Raw genomic sequence first — 22,156 nt, forward strand, 5'->3', positions numbered from 1 at the left:
TCCAGACTGGCTTTGAATTCCAGACCACAACATCAAGTCTTTGCAGCCTGCCGGGTCTTCTGTTCACTGGCTTGCCCTGCAGATTTTAGACTTGCCACCCCCTACAAACCTGTGAGCCAATTCCTTAAAGCAAACCTCTCTCATTCTATTGGTTCTGTTTCTCTGAATAACCCTGGCCCATACACGAGATGAACCAGAGGTCCTAAATAAACCCTTGCCAATGTATGGTTGAACAGGGGTGGAAGCAAAGTTTATTAGAATTAAGAAAATTGAGGCTGTATGACACTTGCATTAATTTCAAAACCAATGAGGATAATGGGAGAAACCATGTGTTTAGCCTCAAAGTTATTGAGAAAAATAAGTATTCTAAATGGGACTAAATGGTGCCAACAAGAATTGTGAGAGAGTGGTATATAAGGATGGCATGGGCTTTCAAAGAAGAGTAACTGTTGAATGATGGTGGGGGAACAAGTGCTTTAATACAAACAAGCACTATGACTCCTCTCTCTTGTCCTATTAATGCAGCTGAGAGAGCAGTATGCTTGGCTGAAAAAGTTTTCAAGAAAGGTCTATTCATCATCTATTCAGTGATTAATAGGACCTTAGGTATAATTAAGAAAAGGTAAAAGGAGCCTCTAAGATTTAGAAACGTATCTTCACTTAAAATAAATATTCTCTGTGGTTTAAGGAAAGAAGTATGGCTGTCCTGTGGTGGAGTAGAGCCAAGCTGGAGGGCAATAAAAGTGAGCTTTGGAAGTTATGGCTAGAAAAGAAGAAAAGAGAAGCTTGACAGGTATTATAGGCAATGGACAGCATACCAGCTTTGGAGTCACAGAGATCTGGGTTTAAATTCTGCACTCCTTCCTCCACCGCCCACAACGTACACACATACACACTTAGAACTGTATGATTCCGGTGTGTGAAGCAGAATTTTCAAAAAGTGACACTGAATGCTTTCTCAGTCACCTGAACAATAAAATAGCTTGAGTTGGGAGAGCTTGCTTTCCCAAATTGATGGGGTTAAAGTGTTCTCCCCACTCCCAGAAGAAGGAATGCATCTTCCTCCTGGGTTCCAAGGTCCCCAGATTCTGAGCAGCTGACTTTCTCATCTAATTACAGCAAATAGATGACAACTAAGGGCAGAATGCCTGTCACCCAAAAAATCTGTTTGCACTGTCTTCACAGGCTACTCACCCCCTGACCCCATAAGGAGAGATGGCAGTTAGGGGCAATGTTCCTCCACTGGAACATAAACCCATTATGTATCCAGCAAGAGCTTGGCCCTGGTCCGTTTCTCTGTGGGATGTTGAAAGGCTCCAAGAATGTGTTCCTTTTACTGACATCAGCTTGTAAGGTTCCCCAATAAAGCCTGTTCCTTGACCATGTGATTATACAGAATTCATCTTGAGCTCTGTTGCACGACAGTGACCTGAGACAGGTAACGACCATCCTTAGCTTTGATAGCCTCATCTGTAAAATAGGAATTATGCGAAACTACAATAATGTGTTATTGTGAAGACTGAGCAAGATAATGAATGTATTTATAATGCTTAGCATAGGGCCTGCTTTATATGGCTAATACAAGAAAATTTAGATATGGTTAAAATAATTAAAATCAAGTAGCCTCAATTTCCCAATTGAATGATAATGCTTTGGTTCTGGCCTCAACAAAATCATTCTCTAGATAATTGAATAGACGGTGTCAATAGAGTGTGTCAGGGGTGCAATTAGGGGTAGGGTAGTTGGAAAGGATATTTGCAAAAAGGGAGGGACTGGCCAGAAGTACATCTACCTCTGCAAGTTCATCCCACTAACAATTATAGATTGGATTTTCACTTGTAATAATGTCTGTGTATATACATACAATTTATGTATCTACCAAATACATGAGTGGAAGTCTCTGAATGACCATGGGTAAATCTATTGCTATATGACTGAACTCAGAGGATGTATGTGTCTGCAACAGTTGTTGGACTGATTAAATACCATTGCAGGGGGAGGGTCTGTTTTCCTCTGTCTAAGATGACATGGACAGATGGGGCCGACCCTGTGGTCGAATGGTTAGGTTCACATACTTTGCTGTGGCAGCCCAGGGTTTTGCCAGTTTGGATCCTGGGCACGGACCTAGCAGCACTCATGAGGCCATGATGAGGAAGCATCTGACATAGCTCAACTAGAATAACCTATAGCTAGAACATACAGCTATTTACTGGGGGACTTTGAGGAGAAGAAGGGAAAAAAGAAAGATTGGCAACAGACGTTAGCTCAGGGTTAATCTTTAAAAAGAAAAAAAAATGACCTGACAGAGAACTGTGAGATGAGAGATTCTCTATAGAGCAGGTAATTATAAGGAAGCTGGCCAGAGGAAAATATAAAAGATAAGCTCTAATTGTGTAAATAAAGTAGCCAAAGCAAAGGCAAATTCTTGTGTTGGAGCTGCTTCTGAATTTATTGCTACAGCTACTAGGGTTGGACAGAAGGACCAAAACTTCAGCTATGGGTTAAGACAATATTGGAGTAATGAGACTCCACATGGGCTCACTGAGACACAATCTGTGTGCCTGTAGGGATGAGACTGGGGTCAAGGAAGAGGGAAACTGAGGATATGATCAGGAGAGTAAAAGTGGAGCCGATCAACTTCTTCACTGTGCTGCCCTTGTTCAAGATCAGAGCTGAGGGGGCAGGGGAGGAAGAAGAGGCACTAACCCCCTCAAGACTCCCTACAGTCAACTCAAGGAATTGTACTCAATCAGAATTTAATCCTGTAGACTACTCAGATCTTTGGGGGCTTTTAAATGTAAATAGAATCAAGAGTGACCAAAATCTTATTATAAATTAACTGATATTTAGGTATGAGAATAAAGGAGTGTACGAAGCTTTTTCTCAATGGCAGCTGGGGGGTAGGATGGATAAAAGACCAGAGCCCTGGACTGAGGGAGGGAGAAACACGCTGGGAGGAGAGGGAACTGGAAGTGAAAGGCGAGGATGGAAAAGAGAGCATTGTCCAATCACAGCGTGGGGTCAGGCTTTTCCTGTGAGCAGGACCTTGACATGGGAGCGGGAGGGCTAACAAACACTCTCTGAACAGCAATCAGTCCTGTGTATCACTAAAGCCAGAAAAACATCCCTGAGAACCAGAATTTTAATTTTCACACCACAGTCTTTCAAGTTCTGCTGTAATAGGGTCAAACTCTAGAACAATGGCAGATATACAGACTTGAGATAGAATGGGAGGTAAAAAAAATGGTGAGGAAATGCCTCGTTGTTGAGGCCCAAAGTCTTCTAGTTGTCACCCACCAAGGATAGTGACCACTAAGGCTACTCTCTATGTCCTTGCTGTCAACATTAGGTGACATGTGTTAAAGGTGTTGAGAAGGGCGGTGTCTGTCTTCAGGACAAACCATTACTCTCCACTCGGAAAGTGGGTTCAATATGCCATCCTGGGAAGACTGAACTCTTCCAGCAGCACATAATAGAGAAATACTATGGCACTAAGCGATAAACTGAGAATATCTCCAAATCTCAAAGGCTACACCTAATATTACTTCTCCTAACTGCAGAATATAGAATTTAATGCTGTTTTAACTGAAAAAACTACAGCAAAATGCACTTTTCTCTCTTCCCTGCCATGGAAGAGCTCCTCACTAACTTTGAATTTAGTTAGATTATTTTCATTGAGTTCCTCCTTTAAGAGTTGATTCTCATAAAATGTCCAATCCTGAAAAAGTAAAATAATCACCCTCCAAATATGAATCTTGTAAAACAGATGCAAGATTAGAAAATTAGTAGGTCAACTTTATGGGCGAATTCTTTTCAAGCCCTAATGCTTTGTTTATTTAACTAACCACACTAAATAATTTTAGTACAAAGAATGGTGTTCCCCCCCGGCTCCACCACTCAAACCCTCAACAGGGAAGAGTTGGCTGGAAAAGTAAATAACTTAATAATCACCTCAAACTTCACTAACATTAATTAGATGTGTCACTTCCCCTAAAGATCACAGTTGTCATTTACTGGAATAACAAATGACACGACAGAAAACCAAATTGTTAACATGAGTACAAAGAATCTGCTAATTTAATGGAGGTTGGTGAATAATAGGAAGTGTTATATTAACATTATTCCCTCATGATCCCTTTTCAACCAAATCCTTTTATTAGCAATGTTTAATTTCCTGATTTTGAAAGTAATAAATGCCCCTTTTGGAAAATCAAGGACATAGAGAAAAATACAAGAAAATTATATTTAAAAATAAAGCTGCAAACCATGTATACTCACTGTAATGGATCAGCATTCTTCTTTTAGTCTTTCCATGTATATAAGTACTATACATCACACCATGTATATGCCTTGCATTTTATACTTACAAGGATGTTCTCTTTTCACTAAATTATTGTAATCTTAATGCTTGTATTATATTTCATTTTATTGCCATTCATTTGTCCTTTTTTTCTTTTTTTCTGCAGGAAAAGATTCACCCTGAGCTAACATTTAGAGCCACTCTTCCTCTTTTTTTTTTCCTCTCCAAAGCCCCAGTGCATGGTTGTATATCATGGTTGTAAGTCCTTCTAGTCCTTCTATGTGAGCTGCCGCCACAGAATGGCAACTGACAGACAAGTGGTGTGCTTCTGCAATGGGGGAAACAACCCTGGGCCAACGAAGTGGTGAGAGCACTGAACTTTAACCACTTGACCATCAGGGCTGGTGCCGTCTTTTCCTTAAAACATAAAAAGCTTTCATAGAAATCTTTATTCACAAATAGTTCTTCTTCTTCTTCTTCTTCTTCTTTTTGTGTTGAAGAAAATTGGCCCTGAGCTAACATCTGTTGCCAATCTTCCTCTTTTTGCTTGAGGAAGATTGTTCCTGAGTTAACATCTGTGCCAATCTTCCTCTATTTTGTATGTGGGACACCGTCACATCATGGCTTGATGAGCAGTATGTAGGTCCATGCCCAGTATCAAAACCTGTGAACCCTGGGCTGCTGCAGTGGAGCATATGAACTTAACCACTATGCCCCTATGAACAAATACTTCTTAATTTCCGATTACTTGTTAGAGGAAAATCCCTGGAAGCAGTATTTCTGAACCAAAGGGTAAGAAGAGCACAACCGATGAGTTATTTTCCAAAAAAGTTTTCCTAATTTTATAACAAATTTAATCCTTTGCCAGCCGTATGAAAGAGCACTCTCAAGTCTGCACCCTCTCATCTACATAAAATATTTCTTCTGAACATATTTCCTAATTCAATTGGTGAGAAATGATGTTGCAAGTTATAATATGTTTCACTGATTACTTCTAAAGCTTAATCGTTTTCATAAACAGTCAAGTGTAGTTTCTTTTGTGAATTGTTTGAATATGCTCTTTGTTGATTGATATTTAGGATTTTGAGGGAGGTTGTTAGAAATTTGTATGACCATTGTATAGTTAGCATATTAATTTCTCTTGTATTTGAAGCAACTATTTCTCCCAGCTATTATTTTCTTAACTCTGTTCATAGTGTTCAAGCTTTTTTATTGTCTATTTTTATTTCCATCTGATCTGCAATTTTTTCCTCAGTTTCTTTAAGTTCAGAAAAATTCCTCCCTTTCTACAGATTAGTTATGCACTATCGACGTTTTTTTAAATAATTGATTAATGGTTTGCTATTGCACATAAGACCCTTATCTGATCCGACTGGAATTATATTGGTTGATAGCTTGAGTGAGAGTTAAAATTGAATCTTCTTAAAATGGAAAAATGCATTTTCCCCCCACTGATTTGTGATGCTTTTTTTCCAGAAAGTCAATTCTCGTGTACTCCAGGATCTGCTTCTATATAAGCCAGTCTGGTTTTATTTTTAATGTTGCCTATAGACTTTTTAAAAAATAGTACTTGCCTTTTGTTATTGTTAAAATTAAATGAAACTGAAACTTGTTAATGAAATTAGCTAACAAAATTTCCACTGCTGACCAAATATTATAAAAAACATTGAACCTATCATGTTTAATGGTGCATAGATTTTCCCAAGCTAGATAACTGTGAAATAGAGTGTAACCAATGATTTGAGTGTAACTGTGATTAAACTTTCCAGTGTTGGAAGACACTTTTAATGGAAGCTATTATCTATATTTATAGTAGTTTCATTTTTTACTTCAGCTGTTTCTTACTTGGCTTTTTCTCCTTTTTTTGTAATTGATTTGCAAAGTATTCCATTAATTGCCGCATAACTGTCATATCTATGGAAAATTCTTAGCATGCCTTAAAATGATCAAAAAAGCTCTTGAGTGTTGAAATATACTAAGTCTTATTTTAGATCTCTATGTCTCATCTGGGTTATGCTTAGGAAAACTTAGTTGGATTTAATGATGCTGTCATGCATTTGCTACTAAATTATATTAGTCTGGGTCAATCACACCCTTGAGATATGTTTGTCCCTCTAGGTTCCTTGCTTGCACTATGTGTCCATGCAATTCCTGTCCAGCTCCAAAGTCCAGCCAGAGGCATTTAATACTGCTAACAATGGTCTCTTGCCCTGATCATGTCACATATCTCTAAATCTAAGCTTAAGAATTCTGTTTCTCAACAGAATTTGTGTGGTCCTGTCTGATGCTGAAATTTGCCTGCATCCCTGGTCTTGCCCATGAAAACATCATGATTTTTAAGGATCTGTCTCTGTTCCTACAAGGATTGCCTGGAATGGCGTGGCTTTTCTGGGAGTAGGCAGGGTGGAGATAGGAGGGGAGGGGAGGGAAGGGATTGAGATGTCTATATTCAAGAATAACAAGTTCTAGGGAGGTAGCTACATCATGATCCATCACAATACTAGATTAGTAATATACGAAAATATTTTAAAGAGAATTTTTTTATTATAAATAAAATGAGAAAAGAAAAATGACATCTGGACTGATGTTTTCTATAATTTGGGAAATAGCCACTTTGTGCCAAGAATTACATTATGCACTAGAGACAGAGGGTTAAAAGATATAGTCCCTGTTCCCAAGTAGCTCATAGCATGGTGAACAGACTGACTAGGAAGCAGCATAGGAGCTAAGGAAGGGAAGCACTAAGCGATAGGGAGCAGAACGAATGGATGCCTAGCTCAGACTGTAAACATCTGGAAGACTTCCGGAAGAATGCGACCTATGAACTGAATTTAAAGGGAGAGAATTTCAGGCAGATGAAATGGAACATTAGAAGGCTCAAAACTGTGAGAAAGTAGCCTATTTAGGGCCCTGGCAGCATTACAGAAAAGGTCTTAATTGGTCAGTGGCAAGAGATGAAAATGAAGGGTTTAACAGGGCCAAATGATTAAGGTTCTTATGTGCTTTGCTAAGGATTTTGGATTCTATTCTAGGCAATGGGGAGGTACTGAAAGATTTTAAGTAGTCAGGGGGCATGATAAGATTTGCATTTTAGAAATATTTCTCTGGCTACAACCATGTGATGGGAGAAGGATGGGGGACACACCGACACAAAAAGAATAGAGGACTATTCTAGCAGTTCAGAAAAGAAATTTTGACGGTCTTATCTTACTCTCAAGAAAGATATTCAAGAGCTAAAGGAGGCAAAATATGACTACAGATTATATAGTTGAGATGGATAAGGAAAAGAGTGAAGGCATGTCCAGGATGTCCCAGATTTCTGACTTTGGCAACCAGGTAAATTATAACATTCACAGAAACAGGGAGCAACAGTGTGAGAGGAGATTTGACTGAAGGTAGATACAATTAGCTTGGGTTACCTACCAAATCTTCAAGCGGACATACAGGTCCAGGACTAGAGTGAGGTGCATGAAGTGAGGGAGGAACTCAACTGGATGCAAATTTTAAGGGACAAAAAAACTCAGTCACCAGGATAAATACCACTTCGATGAAAAAATTTTTATACCAAAATTAAGGCAAAAACCCAAGAACAAAATATCAAAATATTAAATAAAAGCAGGATCAGTAACAGTGCCATGTCATCATGCAAGCCACATTGGAACAAAAGGAAAGTCGGAACTATCTATCTTGGTGCATAATGCAGTGGCAACAGCTGGAAGCCCCCAGTCCTTAAAGCAAGCTGTGATTGAGAGAGATCAGATGGTATCCAGCTAGGAAGGAGGTTAAAAGGAGGTGGTTTTGTTTTTTTTCTCAGCTTTACTGGGGTATCATTGAGAAATAAAATTGTAAGAAATTTAAAGTGTACATTATAATGATTTGATATACATTGATATACATAGACATTGTGAAAGAATTCCTCTCATCTAGTTAAACACAAGGGAGGTATGTTTATTTCTTTTTACTTTTCCTTTATGAAAGAAGAAATCTGACCATGTTTATTTTCTGAGGTTAGAAAGGGCTGGGGATGGAAGAAGGGCTTTGGGAGCAAGAAGTCAGAGAAGCACAGGGAGAGATGGGGGCTGGAGGCAAGGAGGGGAAGATGGGGACTGATGTAGTTAAGTTAGTGAGTAAAAGTCTTCAGAACTAAGGGAGTTGCCACTTAGGTATCGAAAGTGAAGGAAAGTGCTTTTATTGTCTGATTAACACATCAGCACATCTTGCCTCTGCAGGTCATTTTCTTTTCTTTTGAAATGTTTAGAACATCTACTCACATCTTTCCACATTTCTCCCATCCCCAAATTTAGAAGAATTGGTATGCAATACTTATATTCACGTAATCCCCTTCTCTTTGGAGCATCAGTCAGCAGTTACTAATGTGAAGCTTTAACAAGGGAAGAACAAAGAAGCATTAAAAACACTGTTTGATGAAAATAATTGAAGTGGTGCTTAAAAGCTGCTCATATGGCTGCAAAAACGCTCCTCCCCAACCTTCAGATGGAAATTATACTCAAGGCTACAATGCCTGGATCCCCAAGTTAACCACAGTCTGCACCTGAGAGCAACTTTTCCACAAAACAGTTCTCTTATTTTAGCAATAAAAACTCTACTAAAAAAGTGAAAAATAATGCAAGTAAATGCAGTAAATGTTTGTTATTCGGGGAAGCAAGTTATTCCTTTGTGCACCCCTATTGTTTGAGCTAAGTTCCAGAGGTTTGTACTAATGGAATAGATTGCAGAACTTCCCCAGAGAACTACTTACTTCTCAAACATGCTAAGTATCCAAGCTGTCAAATTCAAGGATTCTCTAGGCTGGCCCTTCTCTGGTCGTCTTTATTTAGGCAATACTCTGGTGAAACCCTCACAATTAATCTTAAGAGTTGTTTTTCTCCTACAGTAAATGGAAGGGGAGTTTTTTAAATGTATGCGGTGGCTTGCTCTTTGTTATAATTTTATCTACAGGAGTATATTAGAAGGATTGAAATATAACAAAATTGTTCTATTTTCCCCCATTTAAGGAAAACATAAATTTGCAGGAAAATGAACAAAAGGGATGCTTGTCTTTTATAATATAATGTGTTTTATCAATATTTATCTTACATTAAGATTATTCTTCAGCTGCATTCATGTCACACAACACTCCAGGCATATCAGTGTGTATGCTACTCACTAAACAGATGCTATGCCTTTCCATCTCTGGGATTCATTTGGGAGGGAGAGTGTCATGTTATTTCCTGTACCTGGAATGACCCAGACTCCTCTGCTTATTAACACTTTATCCATCAGGGCTACTGACAACATTAAACCTTTCCTGATCAAGCGATTTTTTAAAAATCAATTTAACAAACAGTTATTGACTATCGTAAATCAATGGATAAAACAATGAAGCAATGAATTAATCAATCAACACGGGCAGATTCTATGAGCTACATACCCTGTAATCCCAATAGAGCCTACTGTAGGTGCCTGGAATTTTAGCAGGTCAAATAAATACTTACTGAATTATTGATTACATGTGTATCGTACAAATTGAAATACATTCATATTTACTTCAAGAAATTCTCCTTAAATTATAATTTTAGCTTCTGAAGAGGAAAGCAAATATTTCCAGCAACCTGATCTTTAAAATCTTCATAGGCACTTTTTCTGTAAAGGTAAATAAACTTTCTTTTGAATGTAGTGGAAGAAGCTGGTAGATGATTTCTGAATGTCTGGTTTTATAATAAGGTGGGTCGCTGTCCTCAGGTTTAGCAATCACTAGAACCTGAGGAACTTTTATCTAATCTTAACCCTGCACCTGACTACCAAGCAGAGCTAATCACTTAACTTCCAGGGAATTAATGGGTTCATCTGTAAAACACCATTGCCATCAAGGACTTGAGAGAAAAAGAGAAAAAGATTAACAATAGAATGACCAGAATGACGGTAGATTTAAAGATTCAACAATACTCTCAAAATTCATGGCAAAGCCGTTTTCCATACTTTCCCTCAATTGTAACTGTACTGCTTTTACGAGGATTGAATTCAATGAAAATAAGCTTATAAGAGCTCTGTAGTGCTAGTTTGTATCTGCTGAACTGATGCCAAATGTAAATCCCCTTGCTTTCCAAAATGTAAAATGCAAAGCTCTTTGAAAATTCATGATGTTTTCATTAGATGCCCAAAGACTGGACTCTGATAGACAAAACACATCCCCTAAGATTTTGATAAGACTGCTAAATAAAAAAGCAGTTCATACATTTCTTTTTATTGCCTTCTTCCTTTCCTATTTCCTCTTTTATTTTTCTATTACATTTTAAATTTGACTTTTATGTTTTTGCATCTTTGCATTTTTCTACCCTTGAAGCAACTGGAAGGTTTTTGCAGACTCCAGCGTGCCATTTTCAGTGTCTGATGAGGTTCTCCCTCTGGTGTGTGTCAAACAATCATTTCTGGGCTTCAGATAAAGAGCCAGAGTGCCCCAGAAATGCCCTAAGCCCTCTAGGGGCTTGCATGCCTGAGCTGGTTGGATCTTTCTGGCTGCAATGCATATTTTTCGAGGCAATGATAAATATTGGCTGAAAGGAGAGTGGTGGAAAGTATTTCTCAGAGACATAAGACCTAGGTCTATTGAAGACTGATTTTTTTTTCAGGCATTATAACGTGTTCAGGGTAAGTAGGCATTGCTGCACAAGGGGATAGGGGATGTTAACCAAACTGGTGCTGGCTCCACAATGAGATAGGAGAACATCAGAACCAAGGAGCACACTGTTTAGATGGTTAGTAGGGTTATTTTCATCATCCACAGTGATTGTAATATGTGGGAGTTTGGTGTAGAGGAGATGGAACAACTGGAATTTCACAATTTCCAGCCTACTCACGAACATAACAAATTGTTTCACATGACAGTATCTGAAAGAAACCATGTTGGACCTAAAGGAAATCAAGAATTAAATTTAATAAAAATAAGTCTAAAGACTGTAACAGAATTGATTACAGTATGCCTGTACTTCTAGCAATTAAGGATTGATTTTTAAGAAAATCTGTTTCTGGGGGAATGTCAAGTAATCATTTTTATATCTCAGTTTTAAATATTTTTTAGCATTTTCTCATTCATTAGCTCACTTGATCCTCTTAACAACCCTATAATAAAAAAGTTATTATAGTCTACTTTTTAGAGTTTAAAAAGTTGAGAGAAATAAATTACATAATTTGATAAGGGTGGTAAAGGGGCCTCCAGATCTCCAGTCCTGATTTGGTTCACTCTGCCCAAGGCCATTCTCACTTCAACCTCTTATGTCATTTGATAAAATTAAAATGTCCATTACATTTATTTTTTAAGTTATATTTAATCAAAACAGCAGCTACCTAAGCTCTCAGATATCCAAAAATCAGTCCAAAAAACTTCGTTTCTTGACAAGTCATAAACAGTGGGGGCCATAATGTTGTCTTCTTCCCAAGAGACTTTAAGTGTTTGTGTTCCTAAGTCAAAATTGTATCCTGACTTATGTCATTTGACCTATGTAAATTTGTTTCCTATGTATCCTGACCTATGTAAATTTGTTTCTATGCTGTATTTCCCATGTTGTCTCAATACTTGATTCCTCCCTTCCTTCCGCCCTCCCTCTCTCACTCCCTGTCTCCCTCCTTCCCTTCCTTCTTTTAGTAAACTTGTATGTATAGCTAGTAATTATCAAGCACTTACAATGCACTGGGCAATGTGCTAGGCGCTCCATTGCAAACATTTTAAAGCACAATAAGAGGAACAGGAAGCAATGAAATGAGTCAGCTATTTTTGGAATCAGTTTAGTCACAGTTGATCCCATCTGCAGGCCCCGAATGTTGGGTTGGGCAGGCTTGTCTTGCAACCACATGCAATGCAGACACTTAGGAGCACAGTGGCCTGCCAATTCACACTGCTGGACCGTTTATACCTTTTACATTACTTAATGCCAGTGACTGTATACGTAAAAGGTATTTATTAATCTGGTACCAAATATGGAAGGGATCTCAGAGATTTCTAGTCTCATGGTTCTCAAATCTAAGCACCAGAGACACTGGTAGTTTTTATAAGGAATGGATTCTTGAGCTCCACCAAGAAAATTAGTATGTCCAGGAAGTAAATTAAAAAAAAAATCTGTGTTTCTATTAAACTCTTCCAGTGATTGCTGAGTAGCTTGTTTAAAATAGTATTGGAAAACCTTAGACTATAACATTGCTTTAATTTTTATTATTACAAGATCTAATATCCAGTCCAAATAATCCAAATAGTCAGGTTTTGTGAGAAATTGTTTACTTTTAGAAATCCCACAAGAAGGAGAAAAGTACTATCATAGTACATGTAACCAAAACCCTGTCCGGCTACTGGAAGATGACAGAGGCAAACAGTAGTCAGGCAGAGACATTCCAGACCCCTCGGAGACAACCTAAGGAGGTAAATCTGGGGGCCAGCCCAGTGGCATAGCGGTTAGGTTCATACACTCTGCTTCAGGGCCCGGGGTTCATAGGTTCACATCCTGGGCATGGACGAAGCACTACTCATCAAGCCACACTGTGGCAGCATCCCACATAAAACAGAGGAAAATTGGCACAGATGTTAGCTCAGAGACAATCTTCCCCAAGCAAAAAGAGGAAGATTGGCAACAGATGTTAGCTCAGGGCCAATTTTACTCACCAAAAAAAAAGAGAAGAAGATGAGTCTGTCAGAGAATAGTGATCATAATTAAGTAGGCTGACTGTAAGCCTCAGTTTGTTTTGGACAGTCCCATATTCTGCCTTGTTGTCTCAGTATAATTATTAATTGTGCTATCCATTTCTCTCTCAAAAGTGTCCTTATTTGGGAAAAAAGTTTTATGGTCATCCTAACCATAAGGGAACCCTATCAAAGACCAGTGAGTGTCCTCCAGTGGGTGTGGGACATGGCAATAGTTGGTAGGCTCCCTATAGTCATTTATTCAATTCAATTCAGCAACAAATTTATGCTGTGCCAAGTCCTGCATAAGTGAGGAGAACTCCCTGCCTCCTGAAGCCTACAGTCTAGTGGTTGGAGACTGATAATATATGAATAAAAAATAAATTTAAAGAAAAGATAATTATAGATTACAATAAATGCTACTATTGGTGTAAATAGAGTGATACGATAGGATTTCAAGGGAGATACAGCAGGGGTGAGAGGAGATATTCTGGCAGATTGACATCTGCCTCAACCTTCTTCTTGTGTACCTTCTTGTAGTCCAAAGATTGGAAAGTTAAAGCTATGATCTCATCCTCCTTTAGAGCTAGGGTTCCAGATTTAGACTCTGGAAACCAGACACACTCATGTGAGGCATTCACTGAGAACTGAGTTGAGGGAGGAGAAGGCAGTAGTTGGGAGAAGGTAGGATCTGGAGGAGGATGGGAGGCATCCACTTTGTTGGCGCAGAAGTCTGACCTCCTGACTGCCAGGCAGCAACTAAAATGTTGTATTCCTGCAGCTAATGGTTCTGGCCTCACCTCGTCATGCCTTGCTCATGGTTACAGTGGTGCAACCCTGAAGCTAGCAGTTGGGACAGTACCTTGCTGATTCCCCAGCTTCCTGATGAGGCAGAACTGGTGGGCCAGTTCTGGGATGGTGTTCTTGAAGTCACTCTTGAAAGCCCAACCTGGAGCTACTCCCAAGCCCTTCCAAAAAATTGTAAGCACCAATTTATCACGTTCAATTCCTTTCCACTAAAAATGGAATGGTTTCTGTTGTCTGTCAAAGGATGCTAAATGATAAAGACCTGAAAAATAAAAAGGAGCCATATGACAAATCAGAAAAAAGAGAATTCTAGGCAGACAAAACAGCAGGTGCAAAGAGTAGTGAGGTTGCTGGAGCAGAGTGAACAGGTGGAAATGGAAGGACGAGATATAGCAGAAGACTGATCAGAGCTATGTCAGCGAAATCGAGTTAAGATTTTTTCCTCAATATATTGGAAGTCAATGAAGAGTTTCAATCAGGTATGAGGTAGTTTTAAGAATATTATTCTGGATGCCTTGCAGAAAAAGAGAGCAAGAAGACTAGTTATGGGGCTGTTTCAGTGGTAGCAATAGCAGTAGTGAAGAAAAGGAAGAATTAAAGGTGAGTCCTCAGCTTTTAGCTGAATCAAAGGATCGATGTGATACAATTCACTAAAATGGGGACTCTTGGAATAGAATAAGTTTATGCCTGATGCATCAAGGAAATTTTTTGCACAAGTTGAATTTGAGATGCTAACTGGACATCCAAGGGACTATGTCAAGGAGAGGCTGTAAATAAGAGTCTATAAAAGAACTGTTTTCCATCTAGAGACCCTCATCTGAACCAGGTCAAATTGTTTTAGCACAAGAGTCAGGAAAAAACCTCTCTGAGCACAGCGCATCCAAGCACCTATTTCCTGTGTTAGCTATTATAAAGACCTTCAGCAATTCCACTCTGTTGACCCCACAACCACAGCCCCTGCGCTTTTCCAAAAACTCATGAACACTTCCTCATACCCAGTAAGTTTTGAACCTCTCCTGCTTAGCTACCACCAACAAATAACTAAATCAGACAGTCTCATCATCTGCAAGCCTCTTCTGTGTTTACTTCATATTCCAACCCAGACCAGTAGTCCTGAGACCATAACCTCCAGTCTGCTCGCCTTGCTGTAAAAACTACCTAGAGAAGCCAACTTGCTCTTCTTTATGAACACAGTTATAACATCACTAGATACCATGTGACAACATGTCAATCTCCTTGTTGGTATATAAACTTGCCAAGCCCATCCCGTACACAAGCTATATTATCATAATCATTAACATCATTGCAGTGGCGGTTGTCTTTATGATTGCTATATATTGAAAGCTGGCTACATTAGTCATTCTTTGGACACATATTTTATCCTCACGTAAATATATTCATGTGCCTGAAATTGTTACAGAGAGACTATACATAGATATACATGTTAACAGACCTATCTCTATATTTATATGTATATTTATACATATTTGTGCTTATATCTAAACAAACGTACATAAAGTAACATTTTGTCATGAATGTATTCTTTGAATTCATAGAGCCATTAAAACATGCAAATATTTTCACTACCTGAAAATATTGGAGAGCCTCAAAACACTTAAACATTCAGCCTTTAAGATGAACTGATTCACCATAAAAAAAAGAAAGAACAATAATATCTCAGCATATTTATTCAAGAAAGGCAGTAAATTAAGTAACCGAGGAACTGCTTCCTTTAGGAATTTTCACTATATTAACTTCAAACTATTTATTATTTTACAGGTTGTCTAGTTTGTTAAAACTTAATGCAAGTAAAGAAGACTCAAGTAATCATTAAATATACAACCAGGAAATGAATTTTGGATAAAAGTTCCATTATTTTAAGATAGGAGAGAACACGTAATTGCAAGGATTGGTATTAATTTTAATGTCACCGACAGTATATTTGTAGGAAGAAGATGCTTGCAAGTAACATTTGAGTGCTTTTTCTTTTTGTTTTAATATCCAAGTGAACCTAAGAGAAATTGCCTATTACATTGTAAAAATTTATAAGGTAGATGTATTAGTCAGGTCTTTCCAGAAAAACAGAACGAGTAGGATGTATATATATATATATGTATTATGTATATGTTTTTTGGAAAGAGATTGTTTATAAGGAAGTGGTTCATGCAATTACGGAGGCTGAGAAGTCCCAAGAACTGCAGGGTGAGAAAGGAAGCTGGAGACCCAAGAGAGTCGATGGTGTAGTTCCAGTCCAAGTCAGAAGGCCAGAGAACCAGGAGGTCTGACAGCATAGTTCCAGTCCAGAGGCTGACAGGCTCAAGACACAGTAAGAATCGATGTTTCAGTTCAAGTCCAAAGTCAGGAAAAAGCTGATGTGCCAGTTTGAATGCAGAAGGAAACCTCTCTTACTTAGGACAAGGTCAGCCTTTTTGTTCTACTCAGGCCTTCAATTGATTGGATGAGGTCCACCCACACTGAGGAGGGCAACTTGCTTTACTCAGTCCACCAATTTAAATGTTAATCTCATCCAAAAACACCCTCACAGAAACTCCCAGAATGTTTGACTGAATATCTGGGCACCTGGTGGCCCAGTCAAGTTAAAACATAAAATCGACCACCCACAGTAGGCCAATGTCCTCTCAGGATACAAGATCTTTTGTCTTTACGTGAACTCCATACTAAAGAAAAAAGTGAAAATGAATAGTAACTGCCACAGAGAGTATAAGCTACCCTAAGTCTGGTTTTAAAAAGTATTATGTGCATTCTCCTCATCTCCTTATTTCCAGAGGCCTCCATTATTCAATATGTTTAATCCATACCCAATACCTGCCATGTCTACTGCAAAGGTAGATAAAACATTCACTAAGGTCCTGGTCCTTGGTACCTCATGCCTGCCTGGCAGCCCTATCATCAATCTCTCTCCATAACAATCCATTTCTACACGATTACTGGGCAAATCTTCCCAAAACACTACTATCATCATAATCGTCCCCTAACAAGAACCTACAACAGCTCACCAGAGCAGCAAAGGCAGATTAACTTTGACCCCTGCCAAGAAGCTATGGCCATTATTATGTATTAGATTTTTTTTTTAAATTAACAGTATAAGTCCCTATGGTCACTTTCAATTTCAAAGAGGAGTCAGAACTGTAAGAAAACTGGGAACAAGAGGAGTATTGTAATGGCATATAGGGTGCACATTCAAAGCAAATTGTGTCTGCTATCTAGTGTGCTGGGGAGGGGAGTGTACATCAGGGAATACTTCATTTAAGGGGTCTTTCTTCCCCTCATCAAACATTTATTTAGTTTCTCCTATGCCCTGGGTCTACACTAGGCATTAGGCTTTCAAAACATTAAAGGCACAGCCCCTGACCTTATGGAACTCAGAAACTAGCAGAAGGTAATACAGTAAAGGCAGTATCCACTTACAGAGTGCTAACGTTGTGCTGGGCATTGTGCTCGGCATTTTACATGTATGAAGTCATTTAATTTTCACAATAGCCCTATCAGGTAGGTTCTCTCATGATCTCCGTTTTACACATGAAAAAAAACTAAGGAACAGAAGAGTTGAATAAATTCCTCAAAGTTACTCACTAAGTGGTGTAACCAGGCTTCAAACCCAGATAGGTTGACTCAAACTCTACTGTGAAATGTAGTAGAGAAAGGTTTGCCCAGAAGTGTATGGGAGACTGAATGAAGAGTGCCACAGAAAGTGACTTCAAGGAAAAGACAACTTCCTTCTTTAAGTATTTGTCTCTATCCTTGCCTCCCCAACACCAATACAGTAATCAAATTTAAGTAAGCCATGCTCGTATCCATATTCCCACAGCTAAAAGTTTGCTCTCCCAGGCCGAGATACACTAGTTTCTCTCTTTTCTAGGACTCTTTCTAGCCTCTCCATTGGCTCCTTGTCCATTTCCTTTATGCATAATTCCAGCCAACACTGCTTTTCTATTTTCTGATCACTCTTACAGGTTATTAACTGAGCATATATTTTAACAATTGGTTATACCTCAACTCTGTTATCTAGTTTTTTCACATGCAGAAATCCTATCACCTGAAGCAGATTTTATAACACTTTGTTATAAATATATTTGCATTCCCTAGAATAGCTGAACACACAGTGTTTAATAATAATCTATTTGATATGATCGAGTGGGATTAGGAAACATTTAAATCTAGGCATGCAAATTGAATAAACACATTGATTTTTTTTTTCTTTCTAAAAGGCTGATTTCTTTTTCAAAACAGATTTTTTTTCTTTCCTTATATATAGTCAGTCTTAGACTCCTGACTTTTCAGTCTAATTGACCTAATTTAAAAATCACGTTGGCAGCATTTTCCATAACTATCTGGAGTTATGAAGCAGTTAGCTGGGAAATGTATTTGACAGCTAAGCTGTTTCTCTACAGAAATGTACTGAAATTTAGAAAGAGATCAGTTAGGCTTGTAATAGCTACTGTTTTTCTATAATACTCTTTGCTCCGCTGTGGCATCTGCTTATGTCATTCTCAAAGAGTCCCAAAGGTGGGTGCTGCCAGAAAGTATGACTTTGTGATGCCTCGTGCCCAGAATCCAGTAATCCTTTCCTAAATGCCCCTGTGGAGGTTGGTTCTCACCTCCACCCTCTGGTCACACACTCTCCTTTCTCCAAAACTTCTACTACATATTCTATTCCATCTGTGCCTATGCCTAGAAACTTCAAGAGCCAAGAACCTTCATTCTCCCTGAGGGTGTTTTTAAGGATCACTTTACTCTCAAGCATAGAAAGAATATTTGAGAATGTTTGTAGGCAGCAGATAAAGTATCAGTGAAGAGGGAGAGACTGAAGAGATTGGGGCAATAGAGAGAGAAAAGCATGAGAGAAAAGAGGAAAGATCATGAATACGAGTGGAGGGGTTATTCTCAAAAGGAGGCCAGCGAGCTCTTCCTCCATCTGTGAAGAGTGGTAATAAACATGTCAAGGGGAGCAGGAAGAGAATAAGAGTTTCTTAAAAATTTTCTTGAGCTGGAGAAAAGTGACTACATGAGACCCTAGAAAACCTAAAACACGTTCCTTGAAGTAGAGAGTAAAACTGTTTGCTTGAGAAGTACAGCAGATTATGAAAAAGACTTGCAGTTACCTTCATGAGAAATGTCTTTGGACATCTAAACAAAGTTAATCACCAATCTGCTGTATTGCCCAAGCAAATGATCTCACTCCCTACTTCTTTAAGGAAAATGTTTAGACTCTCTAGGGTCGTCTTCCATATAGTTAGTTTTCTCCACCTCAAAAGAAAATGAACATATAATCAATATTATACATTGTGAGAGAATGGAAATACCTGGCTTTTGGAGTCAAACTGATGTGAGTTCAATTCCCAGGTTAGCCACTTAAGAGGAGGAAGTTTTTAGGAAAGTTATTTAACCTCTGTGAATCTCAGATTTTTTTACCCATAAAGTGGGTAATATGAACTTTACAAAGTTATTGTGAAGAATAAATCAATGAGTTAGATAACATGTCTAAGCGTTTTGTGCAATTCTTGGCATACAATCAATAAATCATCACAGTATGCGTTATTCATTTTTAACTCACTGAACCTTGCAATCTAGAGGCATATTTTGAAAGTAATTCTTTTTAACATAAAGTAAACATAGATCTTATTTTCTAAACTTTATTCAGCGGTCAAAGTTGAAATGTGTACTCAAAAAGGTATTCATCAGTATGAATAGTTTTAAACCCTTAGGAATTCTGCTGCAATCAAAGAGCGGTAACCCGGGAGGCATAGTTCAGGTATTGTACTAAAAAGAGTCATAAAGTTGGTTGTAAATGATTTTGTCAAGCCTTCAGTCCACTCCATGAAAGTATGCTTCTGTAGTCTGTGACAGTCTACACGTGTGAAAGATGACAATACAGGGCCTGGGAAGCACTGAGATCCCTCACAGAGGTGTATTATTGGAAAGCCTGGTGATAGCTCAAGTTCACCCAGGCTGTGATCCACTATAGTTCTTAGCTGGGCAATCTTTCTCTGGAAAAATGCCACACAATTCACCAGGCCTCCAGGGAGCTGGGAAATTACAAATAGACAGAGACTTGAGGAGTGGGTGGATTTTTTTTCTTCAAAGCAGCAGCTGTTAGGATAAAAGGCAATCTTGAGTCTTTAAAAAAGAAATCAAGAAATACAAGGTGTTTACTGATTTCTACAGCAAATTCTATTTTTACTTCTTCTCTCTAAATTCCAATGCTATATTTTTTAAAGCAACATTCATAATTTTTACTTCTCCCTAATTTACCATGCCCTAAAAAGAGCAGTTATGTCTATATATCATAAACATACCCTTTCTTACATTGTCTTCTCTCCCTCTCACCTCTCCCTCTTTTCTTTCCTTGTCTTTCATCCTTTCCTTCCTTCCTTATATCTATTTAACTCATTTGATCCTCAAAAGTTATCTCTGAAATAAGTAGGTAGATATTAGAGCAGTCATCATTCTTATGAAAGATTACCTTCCTGACAAAGGCACTATCTGTGAATATAAAGAAAGAACATTTAACTTTTAATCAAAATTGTCACTGTATGATTAGTTAAAAGGGATGACATAGAAATACACTTTCACCGGATGGGAGTGGAATTTTCATTGGCGTCTCTAAGACTTTGAGGAAGGAGACTCAAAGCTTACAGATGGCTTTTTGGTGAACTACCAAAAAGTTTATTTGTGAGTGTTTATTTTGCTGCCTTCCTTCACCTTTTCCTTCTAGCAAACACAGGGATTAAAGATCAGTGTGTTGGTCATTCTACTGTCATCAAAACGTAAAATGTTTTCTGCTCTCCTGAGCTGCCATCTCATCAGCACTAACAGCTTGACCTTATACCCCAATGGCATAGGATATACCTGCCTTTAAAATGTGTGAACTGAATTTTATCTGCAGTGATTTTTCCCTTTATCCTTTGATCTGTCACTATTTCTCCACAATGTCAAAAGTCTCAGGGCTTGGCTTGAATGGTGATCAAACTCAAAAGCACACAATCTGGGGTCTGATCCTGAATCTACACAATCAAAAATCTTGTCAGTTCTGCCTCAAACCCTGCACTCTGTCTTACGATAGTGAAGTCCAGCAATCACTAAAACACTACTTTCTTCTTTAAGCTCTTAAAAAATGAACATAATGAGGTTATAAAGAAATGAAACACATTTCTTGCACCAATTGTACCATAATATATGCATCTAAAGAAACACATCCTTTTGTGACCCCGTGGAAGTTTAACCACTTTCTTCGTGCTGTTGTCATTGCCGAGAACACTTTTTTTGGAACTGACTTCAAAGATAGTTTCCTAGGTCCAACAGAAAATCAACATCAATTCATTTTCGCAGCACATTCAATTGGCCTAATATATTTTCTTCCTCTCATTCTTTGTCTGTCTCTCTCTACTTAGACTTGTCCTCTCATGAACATCTCTGCCTGTTGATTCACTTTCATTAACAAACATCCATTTAGAGAGAAGCTCTGTCTGTAAACAGGGGTTTCCCAGGCCTTTGTAAAATTGTACTGTCAAGTATTTCCCTTTTTCCCTTTTCCCCATTCTCCAACTTCTAAAGGGAAAATACTGGTAATGGAGCCTCCTTTCTTTTCTAGGCACAATCCTCACCTCGTTTTGTAGATCTTGTTGTCATTTTCAATTTTTTGTTGTTTGCTTTTTTGAGGAATGGGCTAGGCCCAAACTTCTATAATCCTGGATTTGAAAGGCTGAGTTGTGACAATGGACACCTGAAAAGAAGCACATTAGGTGCTGGCTAATTGATACATGTGTATCTGACAACTGACAACATTTTGCCCCTGACTGGATATCACCAACCATCAGAAGACACCTGACCACCAAATCTGCATTTAAAATGTATTTCCTTAACTTCGCTCCTGAGTGCCATGCTTGTTTACCTTATTTCTAACTAGACCACCACCTCAGTGCCCCGAGGGGAATTCAACTCGACACATCCAAAATGAAACAGATTTTATCTCTATAGACCTGTTCTTCCTCTTCTATTTATTTTAATTATAACATTTTCATCACCTAAAAACAATGAATTATCCTAGACACTATTTTATTTCTCCTTCCTCCAGCCAAGCATTACCAAGTGTCATAGAATCTATCTCCCACACAGTTCTTGAATCCGCCCCAGGCTCTGTCACCGCCACTGCTCTCATCATCACTCACTGGATGTTTGTCATAGCATTTTAGATCTTCCTACTTCCAGGCTTATCTCTCTTCAATCAATCCTTCACGGGGCTATGAAGATGATCTTTCTAAAAGACAAACTATTCATGTCACTCTATAGTCTAAAAAGTCTTTGTTGTTTCTATGGCCTTTGAGGTAATTTTCAAACTCTTTGCCATTGCTTACCCTTTT

The 22,156-nt window shown here is 38.4% G+C and overlaps 1 protein-coding gene across 2 annotated transcripts in view; it reads right to left on the reverse strand.

Moving 5' to 3' along the window:
* GRM8 (glutamate metabotropic receptor 8) overlaps positions 1-22,156 on the reverse strand; it is a 720,262-nt gene that overhangs the window by 210,647 nt on the left and 487,459 nt on the right. The gene's annotated exons all lie outside the window — the stretch shown is intronic.

The sequence above is a fragment of the Equus asinus genome, chromosome 1, assembly GCF_041296235.1.
Source record: "Equus asinus isolate D_3611 breed Donkey chromosome 1, EquAss-T2T_v2, whole genome shotgun sequence".
Taxonomy (NCBI): Eukaryota; Metazoa; Chordata; class Mammalia; order Perissodactyla; family Equidae; genus Equus; species Equus asinus.